Source organism: Adiantum capillus-veneris, chromosome 29 (genome assembly GCF_014529385.1).
Source record: "Adiantum capillus-veneris isolate H3 chromosome 29, ASM1452938v2, whole genome shotgun sequence".
Lineage (NCBI taxonomy): Eukaryota > Viridiplantae > Streptophyta > Polypodiopsida > Polypodiales > Pteridaceae > Adiantum > Adiantum capillus-veneris.
The window spans coordinates 104,163,631-104,180,872 of NC_140959.1; the positions used below are offsets into that span (position 1 = coordinate 104,163,631).

The 17,242-nt window shown below is 40.0% G+C and overlaps 1 pseudogene; it reads left to right on the top strand.

Annotated features, from left to right (window-relative positions):
* Nucleotides 1-2,296: 2,296 nt before the first annotated feature.
* On the top strand, nucleotides 2,297-3,079 carry LOC147419693 (uncharacterized; annotated as a pseudogene).
* The last annotated feature ends 14,163 nt before the right edge of the window (nucleotides 3,080-17,242 follow it).

Here is a 17,242-nt window from a genome sequence, read left to right on the forward strand (position 1 = left end):
TGCACATCACTTGAGTTTTCTTATACCGCCTCAGCACACATTAAAAAAAGGTATTTACTAGTTAATGTGTATCTTAGGACTTTACACATTCAACGACTCAATTGCTACAGAAGAGGAAGCAAGGATTGGCTATCTTCTACATCATGCTGCAAAAGTAGGCACATGCTTTCTGAGAGGAAATCGAGGCTTTTTGAGACCTGTAGAAGCTTTGAGGAGACCACCTGTAGGGGCCTTTGGGGACCAGTGAGAGGACGAGGGAAGCAGGCTTAGCGGCAATTGAAAACAGCATGGGGCTTCTCGTTTATACACACAAGCGCTCTCTACAGCATTTTTGGGATATAGGCGAGGATTTAGGGCTCTCCAGAGCAGACATTTCTCAGTGTGATTTTGCGCTTCAGGTTTGACTGAAAATTAGCTCATGACAAAGGCGGACAAATCATGGCTCCTCCAAGCAGACTGAGGCGACGTTTAGCTCATGCAGCAATTCATGGTGGGATCAAGACATCACAGTTTAGGGCAGGGTGTTGTTTCGGTGCATCAGGCTGAAGGGTAGCGCCGATATTGCTTTACCTGCCATTTTCCTCTCTCTCCAATAGCTGGGCCCTCAACTGTTATGGAGGCCCTCTTCTTCCGACGTGCCACCTTATCATCGGTGCGTCATGCGGCAGTTCATCACGAGAGGCATGGCTGACATGGATCGACAGCAAGAGGCGTGGCGGCTGAGAAACCTAACATAGTCGTTAACTTAGACGGACTTAGTCAATGACTATAATTTCCTCCAAAGCTTGCTCAAACTAAAGCTCGAGCCTCAACAACACTCCCCAAAGATCCATCAAACATAGTCGTTAACTTAGACGGACTTAGTCAATGACTATAATTTCCTCCAAAGCTTGCTCAAACTAAAGCTCGAGCCTCAACAACACTCCCCAAAGATCCATCAAAGTTGATTATAGAGGGCCCTGTAGTTACGACATGATGTGTACTTACGACATGATGTACATGTAAGCTGGCTTTGAAACTCTGTGAAATAAGTTGTCTCCTTAGGCGCCCCCAAGCTAGGGGCTCATTGAACCACCCTCCACAATAGATAATCGTCTCCAAACCTGTCACAACCAGTCAAAAGGAGTCTTCAACCACCTCAAGGGTGTTTTAGTTTCTTTGTGTTGGATTGTAGCATTTAGGTCATACGCAACAATGATATTATGGGCATGCATATCTCGCCTAAGAGGCCTTTCCAAAGTTGGAAGGCCCTACACATAGTCAGCAGGCTAGGGGGGGGGGGGGCGCTCTAACAATTGTAAAAGAAGTATCAAATCCTAAGGTAAGGGGGCCAATATTGTAACGGCCCCCATTACTAATGTTATTGAAGGTGTCTCATATTGCACCAAATCTCCAGGCCTACGAGCAACAAACTAGTAGAGTGGTCTACGCATCGCACTTTGGTAAGGATGGGTTAGTTTTGTAAATTCCATATCTTTGGTTCTCTTGTGTAACTACATCAATTTTCTCTCAAGTTTGCTATGAGAGACTCCATTCATGACAATCATCTCAAAAGAGTATAGCGTCTCATGAAGGAGACAAACTATACGAAATAGGAATACAACTTCAGTAAGTGCTTCATCTCCATTCTACTCCAATAGTATTTGCCTCGGCACCTTAATTATGTATCACAAGTGTGTTTATACAATTTGTCATCATACATTCTAAACCATGACCTAAAAAAACGCATGAGCTTTTGTGAAATGTGCACCGTATACCTAGCTAGGTGTTGTTGGGGCAAAGGATCACAATGTTAATGGGGGGCACATGTGGTCCCTTTCCCTCAAATGTTGCACAATGCCTCCCAATTAGAAGCTCATTAATCCGAGTTTCTTACACCAAGAATGTCTAAAATCTCTCGCAAATTTCATCTTGTTTTGATTTCACTGTCCTCTTATAGTTTTCTATTTCGAAAATTTTAGCTAAAACTCAAGTACCAAAGTGGAATCTTTGTATTGTGGGTGGCACTTGACGCCTCAATCTCTAGTTTGAGCCTTGTTGTAAGAGTGTACAAGAGTAGTGCTATAGATTTTGCGAGGGGTACTATTGGTGAAATTTACCTCGAAACTGATGGGGGGTCAGTAGCCCCTTGGCATAATGGAAACTCTACGTAGGAACTTGACAACAATGGTTTACAACACCACGACCTAGCATAGTCCAACCACCACCCAAGAACTTGGTTCACAAACATTTGTCCCAAAATTACACATTTTTCCCAAAATTCCTAAATATGTGTTATAAAGGGATTGCGGATGCTATGTATGCTAACAAGCCACCTTCCTTTTACAAAACAATGGATTTGTTTGTCTATTTTGCAGAATACAAAGTTCCATCACGAGAAGGTGCATATGGAGAACTACATCAGTTACCCGTTCCCACCATAAGTTCACTTGACTGGGAAGCTCCTGATGCATGGACTATATCAAGCTTCAAATCCAAGATCAAAGAAGACATTCTTAAAGCTATGTCTCCGGGCAGGATATCAAGAAGGATTAAAGTTCAATGGTTCTTCCCTATACATGTCTTTGTGGCATATTTCAAAACAATGGACTTGCAAAGGAAAAAGACGATGTGGCTTAATAGGAGACTTTCTATGACTGAACTCGATAATGTACTTGGAGACGGATGGAGCACCAAAGAAACTTTCCATATTGGTGATAATATTAGTTGTAGAGTAAGCCCAAATTCTATGTCTATCTCATATTAACTATGTCGTCAATCATTAGTTATGGGCTATGACTATAGGAGATGGAGAAGCAAATTAGGTAGCTGGGTTCCTCTCGAGTCTCAGGAAAATTGTCTAGAGTTTGAACTAAAGGTCATAGTCCATCCACACACCAAGTATAGAAGCCTAATCGTAACAACAAACTGGAGACTAAATGATGTTAGAGAATCTCTTGAGTTTCTTGATGAAACATATCCCGAGTATATATTCAAAGTGGATGAAGTTGTGGTAAGCACAAGGATGGAGATTTCAACCTCTTGCATCACATGCCTTCCCACTAAACGAGTTGTATTTGAGCCACTTGCAAGGACTTGAAAAAACAAGTTCAATATTGTAATCATTTTGTAAATATATTTATCTTCTCTCTGCCTTATTGTGAACATTAATTATGTTGTTTTAAACTTCCATGACATCATGATACACATTTAAGAATCAATAGTTGGTATTAAGTATTTGAAGTACAAAATTATGGATCACCAAAGGGTATATATATGTTCATATGGACAAAATGAACAAAAGTGTACATAGATTTTGTGGAGTAATCAATCATGAAACTCCACTTTTCTTTTTTCCTAAGAGGATTCTGCATCCTCAGAGACCCTTTTTTGTGTGTTCAGAAGGGGGTGAAAGTTAAGGAGTGGGTGTTGGTGGTGACTTGGGCTCCTCAGGGCTTGGCACGGGTGACTTGGCAGGAGTTGGTGCTTTGGGCTCCTTAGGGCTTGGCACGGGTGACTTGGCAGGGGTTGGTGCTTTGGGCTCCTGAGGAGTGGCTGGCTTGGGTGACTTGGCAACCTTCTTTGGCAACATGAATGGTAGCTTTAAAGGTGAGCTAGGTGCCTCCCCCTTACTGTTCTTAAGTGTACGACATTTTTGAACCTTGAATTTCAATGGTGAGTGGAATGGATGGCCCTTTGTATCTGCCCTTTTTTTTGCAGGGCTCTTCTTCTTGGTGGGACTCTTCCCATTGGCAGTCTTCTTGGTGGGACTCTTCCCCTTGGCATGGATCTTCTTCTCGGTGAGACTCTTCCCCTTGACAGGACTCTTCTTGGCATGGCTCTTCTTTGTAGGAGTCTTCTTGTGATCCTTTTTCTTTGCATGGATCTTCTTTGCAGGACTTTTCTTCTTCTAATCCATTTCTTTGCATCCAAACCTTTGGTGGCTCTACCTTTCTTTGGTCGCAAAGGAGATTCTGGATCATTTGGATTTATTGATCTTTCCAAAACCATAGAAACACACTTCTCTCTCACCCACATGACCCAAGACTCTGGATAGTCATGCAAGTGAAAAAAATAGAAAAAGGAACTAAAGGTCATGTAGGTAGATACATAGTTAAGACATCAAAATAAATACATGAGCCACACACTTACAGTTAGTGTAGTCATCCGACACCTTGACTCAAGATATCTCCATGCATTGGCAAGCACCCTCCATCCACAAGATGTTGAGCCTGTCTATAAAGGCACTTTTTGATTGTAGTACTTGAAAGCTTCTATATTGTAATCCTTATTTGTGGTACTCAGGTGACCAACAATAAGTTTGGCATCACTGCAAGAAGACATTGAATCAAAAAGCTACTAATAGAAAACAATGGGCCATCATGAATAGATCATACTTCATACTTACAGTTTACTTCTCCCATGGATACTTGACAATGAATTCATTGAAATATAATATCTTTCTCAAAAAGTTGAAGATAGTAAGACTCCAATGTCCTCTACAAAAAATAACAATTAGCTAGGAATACCACAAAATGTTAAAAATAACATGTAAGGAGTTAAGATTTACCCTTCAACATAGGGGTATATTATGTAATTGCAGGTCAGCATGTTAAAATCTTCAAAAAAAACTTGAAAGGGTTCCTTGTTTGTTAAAAAGGCATTGTGTCACTAGAGGGTCAAGTATGGAAATTTGCATAGCTAGAGCCTCTTGAAGATCCCTCAGAAGACACCTGAAAAAGAAAACAGACCCCCCAATGAGGCCCTTGTGCCTGCCTTGCACATGCACTAATAATTAGCAAAGGAGCAACACATACCTGAGATAGATAAAGAGCACAGTGTCACCAAGCTCAATGTTGGGATTTACAAGCATACTTGTGTCTTGAGGGAATATGTCCAAGTACGCCTCATTATCTCCAAACAAGGAGACATCCACCACCATTTGGCCTGTAACTTTTTCATAAAGAAGAGAGTTGGATGCTCTCAAAATTTTTGCTTTCTCTTTAAGGATAGCATCCTCTGATATCATGTCTTGCTCCCTCTCAACCTCCTTTCCTGCTTTGATATCTTGGGCCTTTCTTGTCTCATACTCATGTGTAATATCCTCAATGACAACCCCTGAATCTTTCTACTGCCTGGAAGGAGGGATATTTAAAATTTGGAAGGCTCTAAGATCCTCACTAGGAATAAGCTCAAGAGCCTTATCAAACTTGTACCTCGGCCTTGACACAAGCACAAAATCTTTGCTCATAAGTGTGACCCTGTGAGCAAATGCAGCTGCAATGTAGCTATCATTCATAAAGTCTATGAGAAAATCCTTAGCAGCTTCCTAAAGGCACATGACAGCTTGAGATTTCCACCTTACTGAGACAAAATTTTTGATATTCATCATGATTACAAATCTATCTGATATCTCTTTGACAACTCTCATGAAAGATAGCTTTGGAATTAGTAGACAAGTAGACTTTTGTGCTTTTCTTATTTCTCTTAAAGATTTGACCTGATAATTCAACCTTTTTCTAGCAGTGGGCCTCTTACGAGGTAGTGGAGGTGGTGGTTTCTCTGGATCTTTCTCTAATCATCTTTTTTTGGATCATTTGGGGCTTGGTAGACTTTCCTTGCAGTCTGCTTCATCCTCGCCATTTGGGTTACAAAACACCGCACGATGCGATAGCTGGGTCACCAACAATCTACAAGTTGTCCCTATGGTGCCGTATGTGAAGCAAATGATTTTGGGTAAGAATCATGGAGAGACACCTACACGACGCGATAGCCGGGTCACCCACCCTCTAGAATATGTCCGTATCGTGTCGTATGTGAAGCTTTGGACCTTTCCAATAGATCAAGGAAGAAGACCTGCACAACGCGATAGCCGACTCACCCACACTCTAGAACATGTATGTATCGCGACGTATGTGAAGCCTTTGACCTTTCCAATAAATCAAGGAATACCTGCACAATGCGATAGCCAGTTCACCCACATCCTAGAACAGGGCAGGATCGCGTCGTATGTGAAGCTGTTAAGCCTCAACAATGAATCAATGGACACCTGCACGATGCGATAGCCTGGTCACCCACATGCTAGAACATATTCGCGTCGTATGTAAAGCTGCTGATCTTGGCAATGGAAAGGGAAGGACAACTGCACGACGCGATAGCTTGGCCACCCACTGTCTAGCACTTGCTCGTATCACATCGTACGGCATAGAAATAAGAAACAATCCAGAAGTGCAACGGATTGGGCGAGGATGGGTAGCACGGGTTAGTCGAAGAAAGATATAAGAAAGTGCAGATGGCGAGGGTGGGTCGATCGAAGGAAGTGCGGGTTGTTTAGGAGGAACGACAGGACGTGAATGTGAGGTATGGGGGAAAGTAAAATATGAGCACGTGAGAGAGCTTTATATACATCCGACCGTCCGTACGAAGACCGGTGTAAGCAGGCCACGTGGCACGTCTGCATGGCTAACACGTGTCCATAACGGTAATATTTTGCACCTTATATAAAGCTTGATCTTGATTTTTATTGGTGTTACACGTTTACTTGTCCCACACGATGCGAGAAATTGCGCTTATTTTACTTCCCTCCACTAGTGCTACGCATTTCTTTGGTGTCTCAAGGTCCCTTCGTCCCGCAGGACACGACGGTACCCGTTTGCAAACCTCGGGTGGCGCCTCTATCGCATGGTTTGGGCTTCTACTTGGCTCCATTAGGGAGCTCCGGCACGATGCGATCCGAGCAGGTTGCACATCTTGGAACCCTCCCCTATCGCTTCGTTTGGGCATGCTAGTGAGGTTCTTAGAAACCTTCACCCAGTGCTCAAAGGGCTTTGCTCATCGTGTAACCCTCTCCCCTTATCGCTCTATATATCATTTTGGCGTGTACTTGTCGATCTTCACCCTGTGTCTAGGTAGCTTCACCGGTTCGATTTTTCCTCTACCATGAATGAAGTTCGGGAGGAGATTTTGGAGGAGAGTCCAAGTGAGAAGCTATTGGTTTCTGTGATGGATGGTGGTGACATGGAAGTGTACACCAAAGCATATGAAATATTCAACCCTGTGTTTGATCTTGCAGCTTTGTTAGACCATTTGAAGGACTTCTTATCAGAAGAATTCAAAGAGTTTGAAGAGGCAGTTGAAGGCAAGTGTTTGGTTTTTGATGGCAAGACTTATTGCCATCTAACCGAATTTACTACCAACTCAATTCAGAAAGGCAAAGTAACAAGGAGGTTTAGAAGATTTTCTAAGAAGACTTCCTTTGTTTGTCCACCTACCATTTCTTGTCAATTACATTTAAAGCCTTGCAACCGTGTTCCAAAAGAAGTAGCCTTTGTTTTCTTTTTGTTCCTTAAAGTTGACATGCAAGGCAAAGCTGATGAAGTGAAAGATACACATGAAGAGGCAACAAATAAAAATGTTTCCACAGTTTTGCAGCTTGAGAAAAGTGAAATTCTAGAAGAGGAGGAAGTTGATGTTGCAGCTGAGGAGCAAGAGAGTGCACATTTTGATGTGGCTCAATTTAGAGCTGTTACTGTCATTGATGAGCCAACAGTTGAGGTAGAGGTATCTGAAGCTTCCCTTACTATTTCAAACCTTCCCTACTTCTATATCAATGGAAAGTAGTATATCCCTCTCCATCATATCCAGTGTCTGCTTAATATGAGGGAGGACTACTGTATTGCAACCATTTTTGAAGCTTCTGAGGTGGCCAAAGATTTTATTGACACAAAAGAAGAGTCAAAAGAGGAGTTTTTGGCACTTGATCTTCAGACATCCAATAAATATTTTATTCCTGCTCCTGATGCACTTGCTCTATGCATGAGAAGAGTGGAAGAGGAGAAACCTTCCCTCAAAGATGAGGATTTGAGAAGAGACTTGTTGAGCTTGGCATCCAATCTTTTGATAGAGACTTTAAGCTCAAAAAAATTGGAAAGGAAGTTGACATAAGAGAGATGACCGGATCATGCAATCTCCTTCAAGAAAAATTAATTGCCGAAGATGAGTTGAAAAAGGTGATCTCCCTTCTGAAATATTTCTTTTTTTTCAAGTTTGTTTTAATTACTCATTCTGTCTTGTTTTGCAGATTGAACTCCTTGACAAAGACAATTTTCTTGGGAGATCTAAAGGCTCGAGAGGGAAAGCAATAGAGGGATCTTCAAGAAGGGATGCCTCCTCTCTCATGCACTACATGCCTACATTGGATAGTTCCACCTTCTGTGCTTTTCACATGCAGAATTATGAAGATCTTGAGTTGGCAATTTTTTCCCTAAAGATATTGTGACGGTTTTTAGGGTACACTCCCCTTAAAATCAATGCAAACAAGATCATGCTACTTGAGAGAGCAGCAACACTTAGAATATTTGGATATGCTGCAGGATTCAATGCCTCAAGAGCATGATACTTTCTTTGCTACTCTAGCTATGCAGCAGCAGCTGAGGAGACAAATGTCAACCTTCTTGGGGGCTATAAAAGAAGAAAGTTTTTGAGATATAGGGGCGACATGCCTAGAGATATTAAAAAAATCAAAAACTGATGTAAATTTGACAATTTTTTGCACCAAAATATCTTTTTTGAATTTGGATCTCTTTAGAAAGATTCGGTACAAAGTTTCAAAGTGAAGCATTAATCTCCATCTGTGGTTGAGCAGCATGGTTGTTTGATCTCATGCGTTGTAATTTCTTCCTATAGAACCAATTGAATAATTCCTTTAGTGCATTGCTCCTTCTTTGTCCCCCTCCCTTTCTCGTACATTTGAAAAAAGAAGTCCTCGCTTGATAGTGAGATTTTTCCATTCCTTGAGTATTCCATGTTGCAAGGGGTCCTTGTTTTGCAAAATATGGTCCATGCAGGTACAAAATATGCTATTAAAAAAAAAAGTTCGTTGAACTCAATGGGATGCAAAGTAAAATACTATCTAGACTTTAGAAAGTAATTGAATACTCACCAAGTAATATGATGTCTTTTGCTCCCCAAGCATCTGTAATAGCAGTTAATGAAAGCTTTGTTGTCTTTTTAAAGTCATCTGCATAAGTAGCAAAGCTAACTTGTTGTCTCAAAATATTCAAAAATTTATCGAGCTTCTTCCACACTTCCATGTGTTTGTTGGGTACATCTGGTCTACTTTTGACATTGGTTGTTATAACACAAAGATCCTTCCAGCAATTCCACATACCATCAACTTGTTTGTTGTCATGGTTACTCAAAAATCTTCTGGCTTTTACTCCACCCATTGAAACATCTTGAAAAAATTCACCGGTTCCTTTTGAAAGAGTGGGATCTTTTTTTAGATGCACTTGACCACCATGAAAACCCATTTGAGAGAGCAAAGCCTCGCATTTTTCTATGCACTCGTCTGCAAGTTTAGTTGGCTTAATAGAATATGCATAGTCAAGATGGAGTCGAAGCAATTTGTCCAAGATTCTAATATCTGCATGCATTGTGCATATATGTACATTTTTTTAAATCTATTGTTAGAATTGGATCCCAAATCATAGAAGACGATGGGTAGTCGATGACGTTTACACTATTTCTCGATGGTGGTTTTTCAACCTCATGTTTTGAAAGCCATCCTTTTGTTCCAGTGCTTGACATGCAATATAGACATGGATACTTGGTATTGGCACCTCCACATACACCAAACATGCACTTTGATGCTTTTAGGTCAGCACTCAAGTGCCATTCTACAAAAAAGTCACCCATGCCATCTACAGAGAGTTTTTCACCTGCATTTTGGTCCTGTATTACAGAAGGGATATCGGTCTGCAAAAACAGCCATTTCAATGTATCGTGATTTTCTACGGTATTTGAGCTGCTTCGATCCACCAAAGCTCCATTTCTGATCGAGTTTTGTGGTATGGGGAATCAAGCTTACCTTGGATATGGTCCAATGCTCTATTCATAAGGGATATGGATACTCTTTTCATTTTTTGACATTTTTGAATTTGAGCTTCATCCAATTTCAGAGCAGATATAAGTTTTCCTTCACAATCTACTTCTTGCATATCATAGTATCTCACCATAGCAGATTGAACATTTTTTATACTCATCCAAATGTTATTAAAAACATTATACTCAAAAGAAGATTTTTTTTCCTGTTTTTCATATGGCATCATTCCTTCTATATGATAGTACTCTCTAAAATGTTCGGGTATTTCTTCTTTTAATAGAGTCCTAACTTTCCCAACATTGTGAGGTCTAGGCAACCCAAAAGCTTTAATCTTGTAATACTTTAAAACCTGAAACCAGGTTTTAGAGATGGCCCTGTAACCCCTTCTACTCACCCCCACTGTGTCACAAACTTCTTGCATTTGAGAAGGTTGGACCAGTAAACCCATATCTTTCAGTAAATTTTGAAATACCAATTTCTTCTGAGTTTGATTTTCAGGAAGTTTCAAAAGTTTAAGAATATCACTTTTGTTCATTACCTCATTCGAAAATCTCACCCTTTCTTGAATATTGGACATATCAAATCCTAAAAGACTAGTCACATGTTCTCTAGTAATCTTTAATCTTATTTTTCTTTGTCCAGAACCTTTTGTTAAGTTTACTACATCTCTCATTCGTTATACTCGTGCTCTTAATCCTATTGGAGTTTCTTTTAAAGTCCAAAGCTGGTGATTTTCTTGTTTTAGAGATGCTATTTGGTTTTCAAGTTCTAAAATTCTTGTTGCATTTGAAGACAAAAAAGTTTTGAGATATTGAATGTAATGTGTATGATCAATGTGTAAATGAGATAACCTAGAACTATATCCTAGTAAGCCATCAACCCCATCACCAAAAAATCTCATCAAATCATGAGGTGGGTGAAAAGATGGATACAGGTTCCAGTGCTTTCACCCACCTTCTAGTGGGTTAACATGCTTTCACCCACCTTCCAGTGGTAGGATCCGGTGGATACAAGCTCCCATCTGTCCATATATCAATGTGTTTCTTTCCCTCGTTGCAAAGTTTTTGTGCGTCATTTGCAGTTGTAACTGGTCTTTGATAGACACTCCGCGTAGTAGAATATTCCTGGCTTAGCTTAATGTTCAAGTGAAACTTGCGGTTATCACTGATGGAAGATGTATTAGTCATTGTAAGTAATGAAGGAGCAGAAAGTATAATGGAAATAACGTAGCAGTAGAACAAGGTGCATGAGAGAAGAAGAGATAAAGCTCGCGAAAGGTGATAGAAAAAAGAGAGATTCAAAAGTGGAAACAACTATTTTCCGCCAAGTGAAGTAAATGAAAACAAATTTCGAGGTGAGCCACAAAGGAATGTGAAGAAAACGATATCTTTTTGAATATTTAGAGATATGTACCTAGATACGCTTTAGATTGCGTACATATGCTTTAAATGACCAAAACGGACAAATTTGGAGCCGTTTTGACCATAAACGGCTCTGCTAATTAGTAATTTAACCAATTCCTTACACAACCCTTTTTGAATCGTTTTTGGCCCTAATGAATCATTCTACATTGTGACAATCATTCAACAATTGCAATGGCGAAGAGTCCTCAGCTTACGGAGTGTACAAAACACACCAAGCTCGCATATCACTTCATCAAGGAGCTAGTAGAAGACAAATTCATCCACCTCAAATACATCTCTACCACAGAGAATGTCGTCGATTTCCTTACCAAGGCAGTTCCTCCTAACAAACATATTCTTTGCTCAACAAAAGACGGTTTGGAATCTCCCTAGATTCATCTTCAACAACATTCATTGTATTTCAACATGGTTTTATTTTTATATTCGCATTTGAGGGGAGATCTCCTCACAAATGCTCTATGCTTTCTATTATGGTTTTGATTTGAGGGGGATGTGGAAAATGCATTGCACTTTACACCTAAGATGGAGTTCAAACCTCACCAATGAATCCTTATCCCTACACCTGCTATATTCCTTATCCATGCCTATAAAAGGAACTCCCCTTTGTATTGTTCCAGTGCAGTTGGGTGTGATTCAAATTTGAATTTTCCCCCTTCTACTTGGTGTCAGCTCCCCCTTCCCTTCTCTCATACACTTATCTCCCTTCTCTATCTCCATCTCTCTGTCTACTCTCTCTTCCTGTCCTCTCTCATTCTATCTTCTCATCATCAATCAAGTTCACAGGAAGCTCTCTGGCCTCTTTTTCATGTAAGTTGTAAGAGGACCAGAGAGTAGGCAGGATTGTGGCCTCTGTGTGTGTGTGTGTGTGTGTGCGCGTGCAGAGGGAGCTTTGTTGCAGTGCTACAGGCATCTGCAATGCCCTTCTCATGCAGTGTGGGAGGCGACGACAGTTCTTCTGTTTTGCTGCACTCCACAAAGCAGGCATTAGAAGAGAGGGGGGGGGGGGGGGTTGGTTTTAGCTAGAGGTGGAGATGCGCTAGCAAAGGAAATCGAAAGAAGACCATGGCACCAGTCAGTCAGTCCCGCGGGGGGGATCTTCATGAGGGATCCCAAAATAATTGTCTTTAGTCTTTGACAAGCATTCTCATGCTTCTCCTTTGCCCCGGAATCAACTTCTTATTGACTTTATGACTTTGCCTAAGCTTCTGCTAAGCCAAATGCAAAACTATATTGAGGCATTGTAAGGGATGCAATGTAAAGATGTATAGATATCAAACAATGTAATATAGACAAAGGATGTGTGTGGGTGTGTGTGAGTGAGAGAGAGAGAGAGAGAGAGAGAGAGCTTCTATGAGGTGGAGGTCTACTTACTTAAACAAGCCACTCCAGAGCAAATTCCTCAAGCAAAACCCGTGACACTAAATTACGGCATGGGTATTTATGAAGGCTTGGCGGTGTGATCGACGACAACCTTGAGGCCAATGAAGGGATATGAAAAATGCACTCTCATTGCTCATGCAAGAGAGCCATCTAGATGCTTCTAAACTTTGAGAAGGCATGTATATGACAGGGAGGGACTTTGCAAAGGATTGGATTTACTTTGTAATGGATTGTAGTAGTCAAGGCTCTTATCGCTTTTCTTCTAGTGATGTTAATGTTAGAGGCCACATTGGATGACAATTTCATCTATCTAGCCCGATATGGGTTTGTCTATCTCAAATTGCTAGGGATGCCAGTAATTTTTATAATTTTTCTTTTGTTTAATTGCTGAGGCTATGTCATAGTTGAGTGGTCTTTATATACTGATTTCTCTCTATGTTGTTGATGGGTCCTAATTTGTTGGATCAAAAGTAGTATGCAAATGATACCCAACCTAAGTATGATCCACATATCTTCAACAAAATACATGCAGGATCAGTTCACTTCCTTTGTCCAAAGGTCGAACTTGTATATATCTCGGTTTTCATGTTGGCATTGATGTATCACAAGAGTAGGAATTTCATCCATTCTTCGAGTCTATTAGAGGATTCTTTGCCAATGGTTTTCTTTGCATTGGTCTTTCAGTTCAAGCAGACAGACTTCAAACAACCTCGAATGGGGGGGGGGGGGGGGGGGGGGGGAGCATATTATTAGGTGAGCCCCCCGGCTAGACAACAAATCATATAGAGACAATGATCAATGAAATGGAAATGATATTGGAACTGGATTGTGGATTCAAATTAATGAAACTGGAATGTAATACGACAACATGAGCCAGAGGATTTCTTTGAGCTTAATAGAGTACAAGAGAACTATGAGTCCTAGCAATGACACTAGACTCAATAGCTCAATGTAGTAGCACAATAGTATGAGCCAAAGCATTACTCTGAGCTTAATAGAGTACAAGTGCACGATGAGTTCTAGGAATGGCACTAGACTCAATAGTACAATGCACTAGCAGAATACACTAGCCAATGAAATGAAGTAACGGGCCCTATTTATAACTTTTGGGATGGGCCTCTAATTGACTGTCCACTGTGCAATTATTGCAATAACTGGGCTTGGTAATTACCAGTTCAACCACTAGTTTGAATCCCCACCCGGGGCCTATTCCCAATGTCTACATTTTCTTCCCCCCTTTCTTTGAATTTTGGAATCTTCCCAATTTTTTTTTATGTGCTACTAAAATTTGATAATATGAAAGTACTCTGTACAACTTGATTTTGGCTCCACTGTAGACATTGGGCAGCAGTAACCCTGATAAGTCTTTCAATATAATTGTGTCGTTCAAGAAAATCAAATCCACCTCATAAGCTACTTTCACATTATGTTTCTTCAGGTCCAACTTGGACTAATATAGCAACAATAAGTCCCCCTTTTGGAATTCTATGACTTTGATCTTACTGTCAAGCCAATGCTTTCTTCTCTGTTGAACCACCTCTTGTTCAAATACATCTCGCCACTTGATATCATCCAATCACAGTAACTCATCCAGTCGTTGCTTTAGATTTGCGTTGAATTCCATACCATGCTTAATTGCTAGTTTGAGACTGCAAATGGAAAACTCCATAGCTATCATTTCCTATGTACTAGAGACCATATTGAAAGGTGTCATTCCAATGCTGACCTTATGAACAACCTGATATGCCCATAGCGCAGTTTGTAACTTCTCATCCTACCTATGAGGGTCTTTTTGCAAAATCTTTGTTAGTATGGTTTTTATAGTTTAGTTGTTGCTTTCATCTTGTCCATTGCAAGGAGGATAATTGTTACCATATACATGTGGTAGTGATGTGTGTAAACACACTTAAGACCACCGGGGTATTTTTTCCCTCATTAGGAGGTTCTTCCCCCGTGCATTGTATATACACCCATCATTATAGGGATATCTATATTTGCATTGCACACTAAGTAAAACACTCTCTATTGTGTGTCTTGAGCTTCGTTCATCTTCTCCAAGCTGTGTGTGTTTTCTTGCAATGCTAATTCCAACAATTGGTATCAGAGCAGGTTGTGTTCTCTTGAGCTTAGACGCTGGTAGCTTCAACATACATCTACTCAAATTTTTGATTCGGGCTCATTTCGGCCTCCATTTCCACTACACGGGCAGTATTGTACAGGCTATTTTGTCATTTTGTGAGAATTTTTGTCAGTTTCGTTTTATACTGTAAATGGCCTATGAAATTTGGGAATAGCAGAATTAAGAGAATTAGAGTGAGCATTTTTGTGAGATTAATTTGAGAACATAGGGGGTGAACTTAATTGATACTGGAAACATAAACATGGTACTTAATTAAATTGGCATGAACTATAATTTTGCGAGAGAGAGAGAGAGAGAGAGAGAGAGAGAGAGAGAGAGAGAGAGAGAGAGAGAGAGAGAGAGAGAGAGAGAGAGAGAGTGAGAGTATTAGAGAGCACAACAATAGTTAAGGACCGGATTTACTTGGAGCCGTTCCGCCTCCAAAAGGCATTTGTATTATAGATTCTCCCATCAAGAGAGACTTGGTACAATGCAATCTTTGTGTTCCTTGTGACCTAGGTGATGCAATGAAGATGGAAAGCTTTGTTCATCACAAGCATAACATAAACTTTGCAAAAAGCATTAACTATCCCAAGCCTCAGTCCCAAGGCCTCAAACACCTTCGAAGGTGGAGAGAGCCAATAGGGAATGAGGGTAGGAAAGAGGAAGAAGAATCATCCATAGGAGAAAGAAATAGCTCCTCGCTTATCATCACTCTTGTTGCTTAGCATAGCAAAGGCACAAAAGATTTGGATCACCAAACTGGGTAAAAACTAAAGTTTGTACTGACTTTCTGAAACTTGAGTGTAAACTGGAAAAAAATTGTCCAAAATCAATGAAATATGATTTAAAGGCTTGTATTGATGTGATAAACATGTGTACATGCTCACTTGACCAAAAAGATGAAAAAATTTGGCAATTGTAAATAATCGCGATTATTTACATCTGCCCCATTTTTTTTTTGACCAAGTTAGCATACCACTGTTTTTACCATGTTGTCATAAGACCACAAACCAAATTTGGTGAGTATGGATCTTTGGATTTAGATTGTGACCAAAATTGCAAAGTTAGTCTACGGACAAAAAAATGATGACCATTTGACCAAAATTAGTCCGAACTTGATGAAACTTGGCTAGATACTTTAAGTTGAAGTGCTTAACAGATCTGTGTTAAGATTAAAATAGTCAAAGTAAATAATTGTGATTATTTACATCTGCTTCAAAATTTGGTAATCTTGCATATTTTAGCATACCACAAGGTTAAGCATATCAAGTAGACCACACAAATCAATTTTGGTGAAATTTAGATCACAAAAGTGAGACTTAAGCCAGATTCTTGAAATCAGAGTCTTTGGACACAAAACAATTGATAAACTTGAACAGATTTTGTCCAAACTTGTTGAAACTTGTCCAAGGACCTAAACAGGTTGTACACGTCCAAAAGTGCAAAAAGATGACAAAAGTAAATAATCACAATTATTTACTATTGCTACACAGAGCCACCCATTTTGACTTTTCACCTTGCACATTGCTAGACTAGCATAATACAAGGCCAATTTTGTTTTTTGGGTTCAATCGGATCCGAATTGATACATGTTCGCTCAGTTTTTGAGTTGCAGATTAGTCCTTTGAATTTTACCAAAGTCGAGTTTGAAAATTGCAACGGTTGACTCAATTAGCTCGATATGCAGTGATACACATAGAACAATCACAACATCTAGCAAAAACTATACTGTCTTTATAGAAGAATAGCTAACTTGATCAAATTTGTAGAGGAATCACGTTGCAGACGACGAATCGGTAGCTTGACAGAAAGTTCAATCCAGTCAAAAGAAATTGACAACAAGTCAATCCAAAGACAAGTACTCTATTCAAGGCTTCACAATTCTATGAACCTTATATCTGGTCATGTACTAGAAAATCCAGGGCATACTTGGAGAAACCTCCAGTAGAGTATCCACTGAAGAAAGCGTGAATCAAGGCAATTCCTTGTACACTATCCCTGAAGAAGTCTCAGACACATTTTTTGATTCAACGTCTGAAATGTATTCCTATTCAACTCACTCAAAAACTGGAATGACAATGCGCTATAAGCATATAGTCTCTTTTTATGAGACTAATCGCTATGGATCTCAGGTTTACCTAGATCCTAACGAAGAGTATGCTATTCACATTGATGACCATGGTATTGAGTCCGAAGAAAAGGTTAGGGCAAACAAACAAGGAAAAATGTACATGGATCGAAAAGGAGCTCAGTATTTACAAGTTAAAGACCCTGACATGATAGACAAATGGGATTTAGAACTAAACACCATAATTCCAGATATGACTGCAAAAGAAGGACCACCAACTTTAGAATTCGAGGGATACGATTAAGTCGATTTGAAGCCCTTGAAACGCCTTAGTATTGATAATCCTAGGATCGGAGTCTATTGTTGGGAGGATAGAAATGTCAAAG